The following is a 4,997-nucleotide window of genomic DNA, read 5'->3' as shown; positions in this document are numbered from 1 at the left end:
CACTTGTGCTCTGTCAATGAAAATGTAAAATGGTGCAGCTGCAATGGAAAACTGGCAGTTTCTCAAGAGATTAAATGTGAAATAACCATATGATCTGGCGTTTCCACTTTTGGGTGTATACCCAAATGAATTGAAAATTGGGTCTTAAAGAGATACTTGTACACCTATGTTGTTGGAACATTATTCGAAGTAGCCAAAAGATGTAGGTCATCCAAGTATCTACTGTTGGGTGAATGAATCAACAAAATGTGCTATATACATGCAATTAAATATTATTCAGCCTTAAAAAGGGAGTCAATTTTGACATGTGCTACAGCATGGGTTAACCCTCAGGACATTACACTGAGTGAGATATGCCAATCACAAAAGAACAAATATTATATGATTTCATTATTTCAAGTAATCAGATTCATAGAGACAGAAAGTACAATAATGGCTGCCAGGAGCTGGAAGTTTGGGAGAATTGGGAGTATTTTATCATAGGCACAGAGTTTTAGTTTTGTAAGATAACAGGATTTCTGTGGCTGGATGGCAGTGAGGGAGAAACAGCGTGCGAATGTGCTTAGTGCTGCTGAACTGCACATGTAAAAACAGTTCATGGTAACATTTTTATGTTATGCGTATTTTACCATAATTTTTAAAAAGTTGGTACATAAAGAGTGATTTGTTATTATACCTAACTTATGTTTGGTTCTTTTTTTAATGATTAAAAATCTGTATTAAAAATTAATGTTTTTTAGTTTACCACATGAACTAATAGACACATACTTCTACATAGTGAGTTACCCAACCTATATACTGTATATATAGTATACATACACATACAGATATATACATACATATATACACACATATATGTATACACACACACATATATATAAACACACATAGACATGTTGAATGTACAAAAATAGTTATCATAGTTAAAGGATAGCTCTTTTACTTCAGATTTTAATTAGCTAGATACAATTACTTAGTTATTTAGATATAAATGTATATATTTTGTATATAGTTTTAGAGCTCAACATATATATGTTGAACTGTGGTTTGTACCTTTCTATATCAAAACTTAGCAAGGATTTGGACCCACCACTGATGAGACAAAATAAGTGGCTCTGACAGCAACAGATAATACCCAAGAATATTTTCAGTGGATAATAATTTCACATTATGATAGCTGTGGATACCACAATGCACTACCAAGATGTCTCCTTTAAGACAAAGACACTGTTATTTTAGGGGCTAGAAGCAGTGGCATCTTAGGGTTCTCAGCCAGTCATTTTGGGGGAATTTCTCCCAGCCTTGTCCAAGCCTGCATCTCCTTCTTGGATTAGGGTGCATCTAAGGATTTGTCAATAAAGGGAATATAAAGGCTCACCCACTTTGCCTTTAGGTGGGACGATTCTGAAGGGCTTTCCCAGTTCTAGAAGCTCTTGGGAGATCATTTGAAATCTTTGCTGCAACTTTCAGGTTTTTTGACAGTGTTTCCTCTACTTTCTTGACTTCTCCACAGCCCTTTGTCACAAAGGCACTTCCCAATAAAGTTCCTGAACACATCATCATCAGATCTTTTTTCCTAGGAAACCCAACCAAAACAAAGGTTCATATCATAATCTTCTAGTGGTTCTGCTACTGTTTCTCCCAACTTCCCTGTAAATTTTCGTGAAGATATAGAAAATCATCTAAAAGACTAGAGTGGACACTGGACATGGATGAATTGTGAAACCGTTGACCAAACTCAGGGAAATTTTCATGAATTCCAGTTTGAAGTGATGAATAGTGAGATAGTCCCACAAAACATCAAGCAGAAGAGGCAGTCAGACTAGAAAGACGGACAGATAAGGCTTTGATTAAAGACCATTGTCCTGTTAACTCCAGTCCAAGAGTCAGATGGGACAGCTGACTGCATTAGAGTTATAAGGAGATGGTGTCTTATGTTCTCATTTCAGTCCCTTTTGAAGGAACTCATCTTTCTGGTTACTTGGAGATCAAATGTGGCTTAGTAAATAGAGGGAAATAGTAGCAAAGGAAGGTGGTGATTTAATGCACTGTAAATTATCAAGTCAATTCGAGATAAATACTGATGATAGAAATGGACAAAGGCTCACCAATTTCTCTTCCTACAATCAACACATACATGACAGCTCAAATTAAATAACATATACTGGGTGAAATAATGATGGAAATATTTTATAGATCTTTATAGTATTTTCAAATAGTTTGCAGATATGTAATGCACTGCATTTATTTCTACCAAGAGTCAGTGTAGACACTCTCTGCATCTGAGCCGTGAACAATTCATTGAAAAGAGATGCTTTTTATAGTCGTGCCCATACACTTACATATTTTATGCTTTTATTTGCATTTTATTTATGCTGTTAACAGATGCTTGCCGTCAAATGTGGTGATAATTTGATACACTTGAAAAGGGCATTATTTCCCCACTGCATCGGAGAATGGAAGCTCTTATAATAATGGATTCAATCCAGTGATACATCTTCACTCATTGTGATTTTCTTATGATTGTGTCTCGTTATAACTTGGAGAATTAAAATTCAAGGCAAGAGTATATGAAATAAAAGTGTTGATTTAACGGTGATATTAAATTTAATGATGGAGGCTGGATACAGGCGTATTTGCAATATGACTTTTGTTTATCTGTTTGATTTTACTTTCTCTCTCATTCAGCAAACCAAGCACTGTTTGTTGGGTGTCATTTAATTTGAGAGAGAATGCCTTGGATTCAAACTACTAGTGAAATATTGAAGGAAAGTCAGTTATTATCTGATTCTCTGAGCTATTCAAGAACATGTAAAAATGAGGTAGCTGCAAACTGGACAAAGTCAGAAAGTTGAAGATATCTTTGTTTTGAGGAATATGCAATTTTATAAGGATTTTATTTTTTTTTAATTATCATTTTTTTCAGGTGAGACCACCTTTGATTGACCTCATAGATTGCAAGGACCTTGTCAGCTTCCAATCTTTTATTTTTATTTTTTTACTTTTTATGCCTACAGCACCTAGTCTTTCTAGGTGGTCTCCCATCCAAGTACTAACCAGGCCCAAACCTGCTTAGCTTCGGAGATCAGATCGGATCGGGCTTGTTCAGGGTGGCATGGCCATAGACTTATAAGGATTTTATAAAGATATTACCTAGGCTGCTCCAAAAGCACCACAGTGCATGGTTATGAAATACACAGAACCACTGTTCTTGGGCATCTCTGAGACAGGCATTACGGATTTCTTTTAATAAAGGTGTGTAATAACATTCCCCTTACTTTGAGGTTGACAATTTAAATATGTACATTAAAATAATTTTAGGTGTCAGATTTCCTAAATAAATTTATGAATAATGTTGCCTATATTCCCTAAGTGCTGTATTTTATATTGAATTTTTGACCAAGAATCTGTGATTAAACTATAAAAATGACTATGTGTGGATACTAAAAACAGAGTTCTAACAACTTTTCTATAATTTCATGATTATAAGTTCCTCGATCTCAGAAATCATGATTTATGTTTACAATCTCCATAATATAAAATGCTTTTATAGGAAATCAGTAAGATATATAGGACTGTTAGTCAAATAATAGTTTCACAAGCTGAACTCTGAGACCAGTGGTTGAAGTTAGCATTCGATGAGAGGCCCATTTAATCACAAACGTGTATCAAGTATAGTTTCTGTAGCATAGGGCCATATCCCTGTATGCAAACTCAGTCACATACAAGCGTTTTTATTTTGTCTACGTGCTAAAAAATGGTCTGTAGGAATACTATGGATACTGAAAGATGAGAGAGTTCTATTTAGCCTAGAGTAAACAACGAAAGCCAAAATTAGATATGACAACTGAAATGAAAATATATAGTATTACACTTGTAAATAAACTAAAAATAACAGTCTTGATAGTGCTCAGTGTAAAAATATAATACATGGATATCATTAGAATTCACACGAGGAAATACATAAAGAAAAAACTTTCTTAAGGCATTTTTGATTAGAACATATTGTTTATTCAGTACTTGTCAATATATTTTTTTCATAGTTCTAAGATTTTCCTGTTAATGCTGTTTGAGAGACCGGCTCCTAAAACCACCTTAAAGTGATTTTACTGTAATTGTTCCCTGTATCTCTCATGAGATTCAATCCAATGTTTCATCTGCTTCCCCAATTTCCTGTTGTTAAATAGAGAAGTGCGTTCTGATCTCCTAAAAAATGCATAGAAATTGACTTTACCAAATGGATAGTTTTGCAGGATATAATCCATCTACTAAGGAAAAAAATAAAGCTAAAGATTTCAGTAATTATTTTGTAGCTTCGGCGCCTTTATATTACTTTAGAGAGACTTTGTTAGTCAGATAGTTGAATAAATAACTTTATTTTATATTCTACGTTGTATTCCTATGTTATATGCTGAAATGAACTATTCGTAAGTATTTTTTCTGATAAGTGATCTACCGGGTCATTTCTTGTAAAATTTTAGGATTAATTATTAACACAGTTATTTATGATGATAAGTGATCTAGATAGGGACACACTTTTCTTCTAGGTATACTCATAAGCATTTAGCACTTAGTACTCAAGCATCTCTGCATAAATGTGGCCGAGAGCTTAAGTAACCCAAATTCTCAGTCATTAAAGACAGAGTCAGAATTCAAAATTAAGCAATTTGATTCCTGAGCCCCTAATTTAAACACTACCCCATGTAGTCTCCCAAAATCATACTAATTTTGTATAAAATAATTATTTTACACAAAAGGAAATTAAGGCTCAAGTAATAAGTATGACTAATCTGAAAATAAGCAACAATTAAAGAGCAGTTTCTTACTTAGAGAGTTTTGGTAGGTCTAAGTATCACATAAATTTTAAATTATTTTATTTAACAAAATATTTCTATAGTAATAACTTAAACAAAATATTTTTTAACATCTGCTTAGTGAAATGCAGTGTGGGAGATGAGACTGAAGAGTAAATACGTCTAATCCTAGTATTTGAATCC

The 4,997-nt window shown here is 33.7% G+C and overlaps 1 pseudogene; it reads right to left on the bottom strand.

The window, feature by feature from the left end:
• Positions 1-3,008: 3,008 nt before the first annotated feature.
• On the bottom strand, positions 3,009-3,127 carry LOC112481268 (annotated as a pseudogene).
• Positions 3,128-4,997: the final 1,870 nt, after the last annotated feature.

The sequence above is a fragment of the Pteropus alecto genome, unplaced genomic scaffold, assembly GCF_000325575.1.
Source record: "Pteropus alecto unplaced genomic scaffold, ASM32557v1 scaffold14, whole genome shotgun sequence".
NCBI classification, from domain to species: Eukaryota; Metazoa; Chordata; class Mammalia; order Chiroptera; family Pteropodidae; genus Pteropus; species Pteropus alecto.
Note: the sequence above shows the minus strand (reverse complement) of the source record. Positions and strands in the feature narration are given on the sequence as shown.